Source organism: Triticum dicoccoides, chromosome 3B, assembly GCF_002162155.2.
Source record: "Triticum dicoccoides isolate Atlit2015 ecotype Zavitan chromosome 3B, WEW_v2.0, whole genome shotgun sequence".
Lineage (NCBI taxonomy): Eukaryota > Viridiplantae > Streptophyta > Magnoliopsida > Poales > Poaceae > Triticum > Triticum dicoccoides.
This window is the reverse complement of record NC_041385.1, coordinates 501610695-501627135: the sequence shown is the minus strand read 5'-3', so window position 1 is coordinate 501627135 and position 16441 is coordinate 501610695.

Sequence of the window (16441 nt, the reverse complement as noted above, 5' to 3'; positions counted from 1 at the left end):
GCAGCATACTGGATGTGGTCTATATCTAGTACATTCTGCTGCCATGCATGACGATGAAACGTGTACGGAGGTTTCTCCAGTTTACCGTACGAAGGATGAACATGGCTCCTGCCAGGGTCAGCATTGAAGGCTGACGAGAGGACACCAGCCGATTCTTTTCGAGGTCGAAGGTGTTGCCTACAACGAGGCCTATCCGATGCAGGACTTCTTTGTCGTTACCAAAGTCTACAGTAACGAATTTGACTAGGTTGCTCTCGAGGAAGTCCTTAAAATCCTGGCACTCAACGTCGGCATGGCATATGTGGTAGACCAAGCATAAGTCATGCACGCAAACCTTGATCACGGTGGGCTTCTTCCTCTCTTCGTCCTTTAGATCCTTCTCTCGTCCCACGACTGTGGTGTACTCAACATCTAGCCCGGTGACCCACTCATCATGTGAGTCTTCGAACATGCGTCTGAAGCGAGAAAGGCATCCTTTCACCGTCGCGGAAGAACGGGTGTAGATGACGTCGAACTCATCGGCGGTGATGGTTCTAACCTTGTACTCACCGCCGATCGGGGAGATTTGGGACGCCATGGATTTGGGTGGAGGGTTAGGATTAGTGGAACTGCCGTTATGTGAATGGACGGGACGACTAGGAGCGAACCGCCGTAGTATTAAAGGACGTGCGGGGACGAGTAGGAGCGAACTGCCAGCGTGCGAACGTCAGGGTAGTGGCTTTCCATTCTCCCATGATACGGGCTTCCGAGATCCCTTGGATCGGAGATCGAACGGTTGCATGGCATGATTCTAGACCAATGGGCGAATATCCTGTCCTGGAGGGTTATTCTACAGATTTTCAGCAACTTAGCATGCGACCGTTTGATCTCAGATCCAAGGGCTGCCAGCAGCCCGTATCATGGTCGTGCCTACCAGGACCGTCGCGTCGCTCACGCGGTTGCACCCTTGGAGATTTAACACGGTGCGTTAGGCTATCTGATGTTGGCATGTCATACATAGTCATCACTTAGTCACTCATACTACAACAAGGTTGGCTATAAGTGTATTTTTTTACTCCTCTCTATCTCTTTCTCCGTACTCCCTCCATCCCATAATATAAGAACATTTTTGACACTAGTGTAGTGCCAAAAACGTTCTTATATTATGGGACACATGGAGTACTAGTATTTATTGCATTTGCCAAGGAGTGACCTCTTCCAATGAAATGGTGTTGCTAAGTTTGCTTCATTTAATTAGCTATAGACTCAAAATTGTCTTTTCACCTAGGTACACGCGCTTAGCACTGTTTCTTCCTTGGGTCACCAAACTAGTCTCTCTCTTCTTGATTAACTTGCCACATCAGACTTTATGCCTATGTGGCAAGCTTAAGCACCTGTAGGAGCAAGTAAGGTGCCCATCCGTTGCACGGAAGAGTGAAATGCATTGATCGGGGTGTTGTTTATTTTGACAAAGGATGTGGGGGTCATCTCATGTGCAACCGGGTCGACGTGTCAAGCACCAAACAACAGTGCAGAACAGCAGGGGGACGCACCCCACTCGTACCGGCCCAGTGTTAGTAATGAGCAATGAGACGTCAAATCACAATGCCGCACCTTCCCAGATGGACGAAGCAACCATTATTTCACACTTCGGTTCGACATCATCTCAAACCACGTACTAGTATTGCTTCTGCCTCAAGAGGGACACACGCATTGCCTTGGTACATCATGACACATGGAACCGCATGACAGGCCATGCTCCCCCGCCGATCGCTGGGTAAAATCACCTCATTTTTACTATACTTCCTCTGGATCGGTTTACTACATGGCATGCATGTCGTTCTAGGTTGAGAATTTAACTGGCTATATATATATGTGTGATGAAAAGTATGCTAGCCTTTTAGAAAATGTATACTTTTGTAAAGTAGTACTCCACTATCGATGGATTGCGCCATGGAGCAAAAGTTAAAATTTTAAAAAAAGGTGGTACACATAGAGAGCGCTCGTCGCCAAATTATGCATATAGTACTATTAAAAAAGCTAGTACGTGCTTAATTGGGGTGCTAAATTCTATTAAAGAAATACTAGTACTAGTATGTACATACTGAAGAGTTAAAGTAACGAGAAGAAACATAACATAGTTCTGCTGGGGGCTCAGCACAACACACCCCTCAAATTAAACTAAGCACACCTGAAATTAAACTATGCAACTAATCCGGTAGACACTGCATTAGAAGTTAGAACCGCCATGAGCAACGACACTGCCACCTTACTCGGAGTCCTCGTCCACGTCCTCGACTTCGTCCTTGTCCCTCTTCCTCTTGGCCGATACTTCTTTGCTTGAACCGCCAACTTGGCATTTGCTCTTCATCCAACCCTAGTAGATATTGAAACAAAGGTAGCCATCCATTGCAGCGTAGTGGATGTGGTCTATATCTAGTACATTCCGCTGCCATGCATGACGATGAAATGTGTAATGAGGTTTCTCCAGTTTGCGGTACGAAGGATGAACCATGGCTCCTGCCTGGGTCAGCATTGAGGGCTGACGAGAGGGCACCAGCCGATTCTTCTGGAGGTCGAAGGGGTTGCCTACAACGAGGACTATCCGACGCATGACTTCTTTGTCGTTCTTAAAGTCTACAGTAACAAATTTGATTGTTTTGTCCCCGAGGAAGTTCTTAAAATCCTGGCACTCAACGTCGGCATGGCATATGTGGTAGACCAAGCAAACATTATGTACGCAAACCTGGATCACGGCGGGCTTCTTCCTCTCTTCGTCCATTAGATCCTTTCTCGTCCCGCGACTGTGGTTTACTCAACATCTAGCCTAGCGACCCACTCATCATGTGAGTTTTCGAACATGCGTCGAAAGCAAGAAAGGCATCCTTTCACCGTCGCGGAAGTACGGGTGTAGATGACGTCGAACTCATCACTGGTGATGGTTCTAACCTTGTCACCACCGACCGGGGAGATTTGGGATGCCATGGATTTGGGAGGAGGGTTAGGATTAGTGGGACTGCCGTAATGTGAATGGACGGGACGACTAGGAGCGAACCGCCATAGTATTAAAGGACGTGCAAGAAAGAGTAGGAGCGAACTGCCAGCGTGCTAATGGCAGGGTAGTGGCTTTCCATTCTCCCATGATACGGGCTTCCGAGAGCCCTTGGATCTGAGATCGAATGGTTGCATGGCGTGATTCTAGACCTATGGGTGAATATCCTATCCTGGAGGGTTATTCTTAAAATTTTCAGCAACTTAGCATGCGACCGTTTGATCTCAGATCCAAGGGCTGCCAGCAGCCCGTATCATGGTCGCGCCTACCACGACCGTCGCGTCGCTCGCGTGGTCGCGCCCTTGGAGATTTAACACGGTGCGTTAGGCTATCTGATGTTGGCATGTCATACATAGTCATCACTTAGTCACTCATACTACAACAAGGTTGGCTATAAGTGTATTTTTTTACTCCTCTCTATCTCTTTCTTCGTACTCCTTCCGTCCCATAATATAAGAACGTTTTTGACACTAGCTAGTGTAGTGTCAAAAACCTTCTTATATAATGGGACACAGGGAGTACTAGTATTTATTGCATTTGCCAAGGAGTGACCTCTTCCAATGAAATGGTGTTGCTAAGTTTGCTTCATTTAATTAGCTATAGACTCAAAATTGTCTTTTCACCTAGGTACACACACTTAGCAACGTTTCTTCCTTGGGTCACCAAACTAGTCTCTCTCTTCTTGATTAACTTGCCACATCAGACTTTATGCCTATGTGGCAAGCTTAAGCACATGTAGGAGCAAGTAAGTACAATAGTGCACTTTTCCGCTTTACATGGCATTTTTGCATATGTGGAGGAAAGAGAGGCAAGGAAAAAGTGGAGAAGTGGGCTCTCATGCAAGAGCCAGCCTCTACTACTACATGGTGAGCATTGGGAGAGGCACCTGTATGGAGGTGGTCAGGAATCGGGAGACTCATGCCGGTCGTAGGCCGCAGTTAAAATGATAACGGCAAGTCAAATCACGGGAACCCACCTATCCAGCAGTAACTTGCTGTCAAATCACACAACCCTACATTTGCAGCAGCCTACTCCCTCGTCTTCTCGCGTCTCTGTCGAACCGACTAGGTGGAACTGTCCCGCCGCCTACCGGGTAGGAAAAGCCCCGCCCTCGACTTTTAAATAGTATACAGTATACTAATTTTGTATCCATGGATTGCACCCGCGCCATGGATCAAAGTGTCTAGAAAACGGCGGTACACATGTACGGAGTATACAACACGCACGTCGCATTCGCGTCACACCCCAGACGGTCGATCGGTTTGGCACGCTGCTCTCCGAATGGAACACGCGTCATATTGCATTTGCACACACATGTGGGACGGCAATTGAGAACCGACCATAGGCACACTCCCCGGCCCCGCAAGTCGGGTGACTTAATAGAAGAGGGAGACGAGCGATAGTACTAGAGAAGTGTTGTACTACGTTGGTGCCTGGACGATCCCTGCAAGACACGGAAGATCAGTTCGTCCATGCACGTGACCAGACTCTAGCAGACACGCCTGGATTGGCTATCGTCTACATATCGTGTAGGTTGTGTTGTACATGGCTGTAGTTGTGGTGAGAAATCTAAAAAACGGTTTCTTGTCATCTCGCAAAATTATGTGTCATGTGCTTCGGATCACTGCGAGGGTTAAACAGCGACAACTGAGTTGGGCTAGTCATTGGGGGCACATGCACGAACAGTGACTACTCGGCTGCCATCTAGGTCAAGCCGGCTATGTTAATTAGACATCTATCAATGGACCCCTTTTCTACGAGTTTATCTTTAATTTGAGCTTTGTTCCTCGTCTAGTTTGTCTGTCGGGATTCATGTTGTCTCCTTTGGGCAGTGAGGTTATGATTTCTTGTCATGTGGCATTTTTTTCATGTTATATGTTATAATCCGGCGATTCAGATCAAAATGACGACAAGTGCGCCTCCAGGCCACATGCATGAAGACTTCTCGATAGTCATTGATGAGGTCAAGCCGGCTCCGGTAGACAAAAGAAAACTAAGTACTAATCCACTATATAGGCAGGAGCCTCCGCGCTTGCTTGCCAGTGTTGCTCTCTTCACACCGTCTCGACTTCTCCAGATCTAGACACGACAGCGATGGCCGCACTCTCTCTCTGCTCATAGCTGGTCATAGATCCAGCCGGAGCCTCTCCGCCAGGGAAGGTGAGAAGGTGCAACGTTCACGCGGTCGTCCTCGGCGACGGCTCTTACCCACATTTGGGCGCGTCCCGATCAGCCTGCCTTGCCGTTCTCTCCCAAGCACCGCTGGTGAGGGAGGGCCTCCGACCTCTTCTTCCTTGCTGCCGTAGTGTGGGCAGATCCGGCCTCCCGCCGCCCACCTAGCGACATCTCAGCGACCATCATGTATAACTTCCTTCGAAACCGGCCTTGCTCTACTTCCCGAGCTCCTGACGTCGCTGCATTTGTAACTTTTACTATTTCTCAGGCCCCCTCGTAGATAGGATCGATCGGCTGTTCGAAAACCACCTAATTTTTTTTATGTTTAAGAGGTAAAACTAGTTCATGCACTCGAATCTAGTACTACTTGGTTCAAACAAGGAAGAAAGGGGGTGGGGGTGGGGGAGGATTTGTTACCTGAATCTAGGACTTGGTCAAAAGAGGAAATAATGGGGGCGAAAAGTAGCAGAGACTGGCTATCCAACTAGTCTCTAGGTCTAATAGGGAAATAAAGGGAAACGCAGTACAAACTCAATATAAACCCGATCTATTGGTTGAAAAAGGAAAGATAGTGGGGACTGGGGGACAAGTCAATAGAGTAAGTCCAGCACTAGATTTGCTAGCCTCATACAGTATAAGGTGGCTATACCAAACAAAAATGGGACCAACCCAGATATCCTGTTCTGATGTTTGTTGCACCGAGCCACTCTTATGTAATGCCACTGGTAAAATGTAGCAGTCGCACTGTTAAAAGTAAGGACACGTTAAACCAATGTTGTTTTCAATGTAATGCCTCTAGTAATATGAATCGATGACACTTCTTTACATGTCCTGCTAAAATTTCCCATTAAGATAAGTTGGTTCTTTTTGTTAGAAATGCAACTGTCCTGGCCCGCCTCTCTCCCGTGCCCAAAGTAATGTCATATTTAACGGTTGTCATAGTTAATCCTGATGCCCACACTAATATCTAGCAATGCCACTGCTTTAGAAATTGCTACTGTCCTTGCAGGATTTCCATTCAGATAAGGAACATGCTTCTTTTCATTTGATGCATGTTTCATCACTTGTTACTTGTTAGTCACCCTCCTTTCCACCTTTTTTGTGCAAACAGAGATATACATTTCACGCTCGATCTTAGTTGAACTGCACAAATGATATCCAAATTGTAGTTGAGCTTTCCAGGAGCTTCACAACCAACCTTGATGTTGCTCAATTTTATTGCAACTAATGAAGGAGAAGCTCTGTGGGTTTCGTTTTTTGATGGAAATGGAACCGGGGCTGGAGCCCTTTTCTTAAATTTTTTTGAAGAAGAAGCTGCTAGCTCACGGGACATTGCTTCATTTTAGGTGAACTGCACCAAAAGGTCCCATGAATTGAATCATCCATGTTGGTGACTGAAAGAGCCAGCTTCAGCATCCCAGTCTAAGCACCCCCGGCCTCCATCCTTGCGATGCACGGTACACCTCGTTTGCCACCTTCTCGACCCTAGTGTCACTGATAAAATGAAGTAGTAATACAGTTAAAATAGAGCGAGTGTCATCTCTATCATTTCATTTCCAATGTAGATAAAGAAAGTGCTTCTCTTTGTTAAAGTATGTTTCATCAACTAGTCCCATTGTTAATGTTTAAGCGTTTCTGCAAACTCGGGTGCTTAATATTAGTTGATATCTACAAAAATAGATATTTGAATGTCTCAAGGCGCCTCCTTGTACTACTGCTGTACACTGATGTTCATCACTGGCAGAAGGTGTATCTGGGAGACTTGGGACGATGTCCAGTATGAGGCGTACCGTATGAGGCATCGCAGGGCCCATCTCGCCCTCGCAGCATGGCATACTATGATACTATCGCAATATTTTCTTCTATTTATTTTGTGTGTTTCATCAACTAGTGCCACTATAATGTAATCACGCTTTTTCATTATCTGTGCAGACAGGGTTATTCAGCTGCATTTTGGTGGAACTGCACAAATGTACGTATGAAACCGGCATATATGCAGAGTGCAAGGTGTGCCAAGTAAAAATTACCGACACCAACCATGCTGCATGCACGCATTGGCATCCACCACAACCAGTGGGATGTGTGGCGCTCTCTGTGGACGGATCTTTCTCGGCAGCAAATCCTCTAACCAAATACTCGTAGCTTATATTGGCAATTTTCTAGGGAGTACTCTTTTCTGAAAGAAGCACCAATATATTTTTCTTTATTTGTACACTGTGTCACAACTTTGGCCCAAAGGTCCAGAGCTATTTTAGGGTGACTGGCGTAGTACTCGGAGACTGATTGTAAGCATGATTTTCATTAGCTGTCACACTGATTGTAAGCATGAGCAGGTGGAAGATTAGGTTAGTGCGAAGCTTACCTTAAACCCTACCGCCGCCATTGAAACGAGGCGAGCGTCGAGGGAACCATGGAGAACGTCGAGGAAGCGACGTCGCGCCATCCGGCCTCCTCTTGCGGTGGGAGAACGAATACTCCTGTGGCTCCGGCTGGCTCTGCACCCTCACGAACGGCACATCATACTCGATCAATTCGTTATCCTCTGGGTGCTCGACGGTCGACCTTTACGCCCACCACCTCCGCCTGACTATCACCTCGGGCGAATCTGTCTGCTCCATCGCCCATAGGAGATACTCGATGAACTCGGAGGACTGCGGCATGACTGCACCGAGGAGTACATGTACATCGCCGCCCTCATCGCCGCCGCCTTGCTCTTTCGCATACATTGCCACATGGCCCGCACCGTCCTCGAAATCTCCCACTCATTGTCAAACCAACTAAGGATCTCCTTCAACCTGGCTAACTTTGCCTGGTCACCGCCGGCGATCTGCCTGATTCGCTGCTGCATCCTCTCCATAGATGTCGTTCTGAGTGGTCCGGTGCTAGCTTTGGAAGATGGGAGGAGAGACAGTGGTCTTGCAATAGAAAAGAGGGAGAGGAGAGGAGGTGGTTTTGGAATGGAGATGACGGACAGGAGAGGAGGTGGTTTTGTAATGGAGAGAAGATCAGAAGAGGGAGAGGCGAGACAGTGGTTTTGGAATGGAGATGATGGAGAGGATAGGAGGTGGTTTTGGAATGGAGATGATGGAGAGGAGAGGAGGTGGTTTTGCAATGGAGAAGATCAGAAGAGGGAGAGGCGAGACGGTGGTTGTGGAATGGAGATGATGGAGAGGAGAGGAGGTGGTTTTGCAATGGAGAAGATCAGAAGAGGGAGAGGCGAGACAATAGTTTTGGAATGGAGATGATGGAGAGGAGAGGATGTGGTTTTGCAAGGGAGAAGAGGGAGAGGAGCGTGCGGCAGCGATTTAGGATTGGGCGAGAGGGCCGGCACACTGTGACTGGATCAAAATCAAAATCAATTTACCCTTCAATTAAGAAAGCGACCCCACATTAACTAGTCTCCCTTTTATTCTGGGTCATAATTGACCATGATTTTCACACATAAAATATATGTTATACGTTGCAAAAATAATATAATTTGAAGGTACATTCAGATACGAACCAAACGATACAATTTTTGGTGACATGCATTCACATTTTGCTTGTCACATACAATACGTGGTCAAACTTTGACCCAAAATACGCAAAACAACAAAAAAATACTTCCAAGACCAGCGCCTCTCTTCCGCTCTTCTCCTGTTCCAATCTAAATCCACCACTGCTCCTCTCCTGTTCCAATCTAAATCCAGAGCCGCTCCTCTCCTCTTCCATTTCAAAACCACCGCCCCTCCTCTCCTGTTCCAGTCCAAAACCAGCGTCGCTCCTCTCCCGTTCTAATCCAAAACCAGCGCCGCTCCTCTCCTCTTCCAGTCAAAAACCATTGCCGGCGAGTGAAGGTGCTGTGGAGAAGTAGATCGATGGAGGAGTACAACCGATATGTGAGGATCGCAGACGGCGACCCTGTGAAGCTAGCTAGGATGTTGGAGATATAGTCTTGGTTTGACAACAAGGACCAACTAGCGGCGGCGGCGACATACATGGCCAAATATCTGCAACAGAGCGAAAACGCGGCGATACTCCCGGAGGGAGTCGCGCCGGAGTACATAGAGCTGCTCCTTTGGGCCATGGAGCAAACAGATTCACCAAATCCGATCGTGAGGGAGCGGTGGTGGGGGTATCAATCCCAGATGGAGCATCCACCAGAGATTGAAGGATCGAGCATCTACAGGGTGCCGTTTGTGAGGGTGTCCTGCCAGAGCGAGCCGGTGGAGTCTTCGTCGACCGAACCCAACTGCAAGAGGAGAAAAGCAGTTGGCCCGACGACGCTTCCCCGCCATCATCTCCCTCGCCGTTCACATCGTCTCACGGGGCGGCTGTCTGCCGCCGAGGAATAGGAGGGGACTGCCCCCCAGCTCAATAGTCGGGCAGGTTGTGAATTGTTAGGAGGATCTTTGGGTTGTCAGTATTTGCAGGTTCTGAATTGTGTTTTGTGTTGTGTAATTTGAGAGTACTTTCAGATATGAATGTCTTTTGAATTTCAGATTTGCAGTATAGAGCATATGAAGAATTTTATGAATTCTAGAGATCTATTTTTAGCACTTAAAAAATTGTAGTTTCATAGGAGTATAAAAGTGCAGACGAGAAGAAACTGCAAGTTCAGTTTCAGATAAGAAACTGCAACTTTCAGAGGTAGAGCATTTATATTAACACGGCCCTTTCAAACAGGGTTAACATCATGTTGGAAGTTTTATTCGTGGTCAAAAATGGAACTACCAGCCAGTTAACATCATGCTGATCAACATTCATGCATAGCACATCTTCATATGATGCACAGTCAAAATGTCCACACAATGTTGAGTGTGCGAAACACAGAGAAAACGAGGGACGGAGTTTTGGCAAGTGTTGGACGTGGTTTTGGGCTGCCCTGTCTAGGCTTTCATTTTTAACATGCGCAGCCCACGACCTTGGATGGGAGGGCATGTTTGTATTTTCTTAGGGCCGTCATGTATCGACCGGCCTATGGACCTCCCATCCGAGGTTTTATTTTTGGCAGCCCAATTTATGTATTTTTTTGAAGAAAACGCAACAGTTTGTTCTATTTTTCTATATAAGAATAGGAACGCCAGGTACAATTTATGTTTCCCTTTTAACTATATTATATATATTTAAATTATTTTATATGTTATTATATATTATTTTTATTGTCATCATATATTTAACAGATACTTACATATGTAAGAAAACAATATCCCACATCTTATTAACTTATGAAAATAATTTCTTAACAAATAAAATCCTGGATTGTTTTGGCACGAAAATCCTAGTGATTGTGTACAAAATCTTGGTAAGACTTAAGGACGAATGTAATAATATCACTTATTATTTAAATATATTTATAACAAAATGCTCAGCCCTTTTTTTTGTTTGATAACATTGCTGGCCCAACCCAACATTATAATTAGAATCAGCCCAGCAAAATCGTGTATCTAGATAAAGTGCAAATGGCCTGTAATTTTTTAGGAAATAAAATAAATGGGCTACATGAAAGCTACATTAATTGTTCACCCAGCCCAGCTAATAGCTGTAATTCAAAAAAAAGATCAAATTGACTGTAAATTCTACCGCGCAAAGAAAAGACTATAAATTCTAAAAAATGGGTTGAATACGTGCCACATTTTTGGAGGCTGAAATGTGGGCCAATAGGTCGAAGCCAACGCAAGTCGTTGCAAATTTAGTCAACAAATGATTTTGACATTTTAGCCGTTGGATTTACATCCAACGGCCGGCATCCATCTTCAATCTCTCGTCTTCTTCCTCCAGCGCCGCCGGGACCACCTCCCGCCTCCTGCTACTAGCAGCTCTGCTTAGCACGCTTCACTATGAAGCGCTACTCCACCGTTGGCAAGGCCATCCCTCCAACCCTCCACACCTCCTGTTCTTCTCCACCGACTGCCGAACCACACTGCACTAGAACCAGTTAACCCTCGTACACCTCTCCGTCTGCGACTCTACTCCCGCGTCTTCCCATCTCCGGCTCATTGCTGTCCGGGGCCTCGCCGTCGTCCACCACCTTGGATGCGCTCGGCGCGGCGTGGCCAATGTGGTCAACGAACGACACCATCGGAAGTAGGCTGTGTGTGGAGAGGCTGACAGCTGGTTCCACGGTCGCACACAAGGAGATGCCTCCTTATTATGCGCAAAATAATGATTCCTCCACCTGACATGTGGGACCCACCGGAAGGGCCTATGTATATCATGAAAAAAACATGCCCCCCGCTGACTTGTCGGACCCACCAGCTATCTTCGCACGCAAGGAAGTGCCTCCTTATTACGCACAAAAAAATGAATACTCCCCCTACCAGCTGGAACCCAGCATACTGGGAGGCTGACTTGTGGGCCTACCAAGTTGACGGGGACGGAGGGCTTTGTCAACTTAGTCAATATGAACGATTCTAGCTCCTTTTACAGTACGATGTTCATCCAACAATTGTAGTGCTTCTTCAACCTCTCGTCTTCTTGCTCCAGCCGCCCAAACCAGTGCCGGTCGTGCCGCGTGCTCCTTCCTCCCGTGGCCGTCTGTGATGCCGCGGAGGCCTCACCGCCCCCTACTACTCCCACCGCTGGCCAGGCCATCCCTCTACTCACCCACACCCCCTGTTATTCTACGGCGACGGCAGCCTCACACCGCAGCCGAACAAGTGAACCCTCGTCCTCCTCTTCGCATGGGCATCCACTTTTGCGTCTTCCCCGGCTCCGAGTCGTCCCCTTCCTAGGCCTCGCTGTCGTCCACCTCCGTGGTGCGCTCGGCGCGGCGTGGTCAACATGGTCAAGGAACGACTTCCATCGGACGTGGACTGTACGTGGAGACACTGACAGCTGCGTCCACTGCCGCAGCAAGGAAGTGCCTCCTTATTACGCGGAAAATAATGATTCCTCCACCTGACAGCGGGGACCCACCGGACGGGCAACCATATTTCGCGAAAAAAAGTTCCCCCTGTCTGCTGGGACCCACCAGCTACATCTTCGCACGCAAGGAAGTGCGTCCGGGCAAAAAAAAGAACGATTCACCCCGTGACTACTGGGACCCACCAGCTACATCTTCGCACGCAAGGAAGTGCGTCTGGGCAAAAAAACGATTCGCCCCCCTGACTGCTGGGACCCACTAGCTACATCTTCGCACGCAAAGGAAGTGCGTCCGGGCAAAAAAATGATTTGCCCCTTTGACTGCTGGGACCCACCAGCTACATTTTCGCACGCAAGGAACTGCCTGACAGTCGAGACCCACCTGGTCGAAGCGTACGTAGCGTTGTCATTCTGGTCGCGAACTTGTACGTACATATATACTGGTCGATGTAGAGTCGCGCACGTGTCGTAGTAGAGGCGCGTACGTGTCGTAGTAGAGGCGCGCACGTAGCATGTACACATACGTACAACGGCCAGGGTACAAGAAAGAAAATACTGCCACGTATGTGTACATATGGGCGGGGTCTCGAACGCCTAGTCGCGCATACATACGGCGAGGGCTCGTGTTCATGGGGAGGCAACGGCATGCGCCGTGTTCATGGGGAGGCAACGGAATGCGTCGTGTTCATGGGGAGGCAACAGAATGCGTCGTGTTCATGGGGAGGCAACGATATGCATCGTGTTCATCTGGAGGCAATGAAACGCGTGGGAGCCAACCGGCTTGGAAGGAACATGCGATGGAAACGAGGCCTGGCGTACAGCAGAACGGAGGAAACGGACCTCCCACGGTCGAAACGGGGGTCCTGTTGATCGGGAGGGATGTGGCGTACCACAAAACGGACGAAACAGACCTCCTACGGTCGAAACGGGGGTCATGTTGATCGGGAGGGGTGTGGCCTACCGCAAAATGAACGAAATGGACCTCCTATGGTTGAAACGGGGCTCCTGTTCATCGGGAGGGGTGTGGCGTACCACAAAACGGGACTCCACGGGATACTGTTCATCTCCACCGTCGACCTCCTCCAGCCTCCACGGGCTACCGTCGACCTCCTCTAGCCTCCACGGGCTCCTGTTCATCCAGCCTCCACCGCGCGCTACTCCACCGGCTACTGTTCAACCACCCCTCCACGGGCACCCCTCCACCGTCTACTGTTCATCCAGCCCTCCACACCACGGGGTCCTATTCAACCACCCCTCCACGGCCACCCCTCCACCGTCTACTGTTCATCCAGCCCTCCACACCACGGGTTCCTGTTCATCGAAAGGCAACGCCACCGCTTACTATTCATCCAACCCCCTCCCCCCCCGCAATGCTCACTGTTCATCCCAGAGGCAGCATCGATCGGCTTCAGTTAGCAGCAGTAGCGAAGGAATCGCTCCATCAGGTTTAGTTAACAGCCGTCGATCGATCGCTTGGGTTCAGTAACGCGTAGCCTGCAGTGCAATCGCGCGGGTTCAGTTAGAGCCCAATGCCTCGCTCGGCTTCAGTTAGAGCCAACGCCTCGCACACACGCGTGTACCTGTACGAGAGAAACGCGCATCGCTCTCCCACCGTAACCGGCAACTCCCCGAAATTTTGCTCCCCCTCGCTTCTACCATGGTTTTTCCCGTCATGGACGACCCAAAGAATGTCATGCAGCTGCGTCTCCGGCCCGCCCAGGACGAAAAGCCCATTTTCTGTCATGATTTTTTGTCATAGAAGTAGGAGCCACCCACATCTATGATGATACCGGGTTTTGTCACAATTATCGTCATAGAAGTGTCATATGTATGACAGAAAAAAAATTCGTTCGGCCCAAAATGTCACGGATGTATCTTTTTTTTGTAGTGGATATCGGCCGCTTGGTTATTTTCTCTAACCACATGGTGGAATTCGAGCCCTTTGAACCGAGCTGACATTTTGAGGACAGCATTGTGATAGGCTGCCATTTTCGGGTCCTTGGCGTCAAAGTCTCCATTTACCTGAGATATTGCGAGGTTCGAGTCCCCGCGCACTTCGAGGCGTTGAATGCCCATGGAGATTGCCAACCGAAGACCATGCAACAGAGCCTCGTATTCGGCTACGTTGTTGGAGTCTGTGTATAATATTTGGAGGATGTACTGTACTGTGTCTCCGGTGGGGGATGTCAGGATGACACCTGCTCCCAATCCGACCATCATTTTAGAGCCGTCGAAATGCATGGTCCAATTTGAGTATGCGTCGTACTCTTTAGGGAGTTCGGCTTCTGTCCATTCGGCGACGAAGTCAGCCAGTACTTGCGTCTTAATGGCCCACCGTGGTTTGTATGTTATGTCGAACGTAAGGAGCTCAATAGCCCATTTAGCAATTCGGCCTGTTGCGTCGCGGTTGTTTATTATGTCATTGAGTGGTACTTCGGATGCCACCATGATCGAACACTCTTGAAAGTAGTGTTGTAGTTTCCGGGATGCCATGAAGACCGCGTACGATATCTTTTGATAGTGTGGGTACCAAGATTTGCATGGAGTGAGGACAGTGGACACGTAATATACCGCCTTTTGGAGCGGGAACTTGTGTCCGTCTGCCTCTCGTTCGACGATGAGCACTGCGCTCACAACTTGGTTTGTTGCGGCTATCTATAATAGCATGGGTTCGCCAATGTTTGGCGCGGTCAGGACTGGGTTTGCGGCCAATAGTGTCTTTATTTCTTCCAGTCCGGCCGTGGCCGCATCCGTCCACTCGAAGTGTTCGGTGCGTCGAAGAAGGCTATAGAGAGGTAGTGCCTTTTCTCCTAAGCGGGAGATAAAGCGGCTTAAGGCAGCCACGCATCCAGTTAGTTTCTGGATCTGCTTGAGGTCTGTTGGTATAGCCAACTCTGACAGAGCTCGAATTTTTGCCGGATTTGCTTCAATTCCTCTATTGGAAACAATGAAGCCGAGCAATTTTCCGGTGGGTACTCCGAAGACACACTTTTCCAGGTTGAGCTTGATGTCGTATGTTCGGAGATTATCGAACTTAAGCCTCAAATCATCTATTAAGGTTTCGACGTGTCTTGTTTTGATGACCACGTCGTCTACATAGGCCTCTATTGTCTTGCCGATTTTTTTTCCAGGCATGTCTGAATCATGCGTTGATAGGTTGCGTCGGCGTTTTTGAGCCCGACGGGCATGGTGTTGAAATAGAAGGGGCCGTACGGAGTAATAAAGGCCGTTGTGGCCCGGTCTGACTCCGCCATCTTTATTTGATGGTATCCGGAGTATACGTCGAGGAAACACAATGAGTCGTGTCCTACGGTGGCATCGATTATTTGATCAATGCGGGGGAGGGGGAAGGGATCCTTAGGGCAAGCTTTATTGAGGTCCTTGAAATCGACACACAAGCGCCAGGATTTGTGCTTTTTTGGTACCATTACCAAGTTTGCTAGCCAATCTGGATGTTTGATGTCTCTTATGAATATGGCTTCGAGTAGTTTGGCTAGCTCTTCTCGCATGGATTGCCGCTTAGGCTCTGAGAAGCGCCTAAGAGTCTGCTTGACTGGCTTGTATCCTGTCAGTATGTTGAGGTTGTGTTCGGCTAGCCCGCGTGGGATGCCCGACATGTCCGAAGGGTGCCAGGCGAAGATATCCCAATTTTCACGCAGGAAGTCTCGCAGTGCAGCGTCTATCGCGGGGTTCAACTGTGTCCCAATTGAAGCTGTCTTTGTAGGGTCCGTTGGGTGGACCTGGAATTTGACTATCTCGTCCGCTGGTTTGAAGAAGGTGGATTTAGGTTGCTTGTCGAGTATCACGTCGTTTCTATCCACTGTTGCTCGCAGCGTTGTTAGCTCTTCGGCCGCGAGGGCCTCTGATAATGCCTCCAGGGCGAGGGCGGCATTTTGAGCTTCATGTACCCGTAATGGGGTATAGCCTGGAAGCTTGTGAATGCGTCCCGCCCCAAGAGGGCGTGGTATCCGCTGCTGAACGGGGCCACTTGGAATGTAATTTCTTCGGATCTGTAATTCTCCGGCGTGCCGAATTCCACATCCAGTGTGATTTTTCCCGTGCATCGCGCCTCCCGACTAGGGATAATTGCTTTGAAGGTTGTGCTGCTTTGCTCAATGCGGCTCCTGTCAATTTCCATCTTGATAAGGGTTTCCTCGTATATGAGGTTTAGCCCGCTTCCGCCGTCCATGAGCACTTTAGTGAGCCTGAAGCCATCCACGATTGGGCTAAGGACCAAAGCGGCTGGTGCTCGGACTGTTCGGAATTGAGGCTCATCACTGGCATTGTAAGTTATAGCCGTGTCATTCCATGGATTTATTCTTGCCACATGGCAAACTTCTGCGAGGCTGCACTGAGCTCGCTTGCGCCTGTTATTTGAGGCGAAAGTCTCGA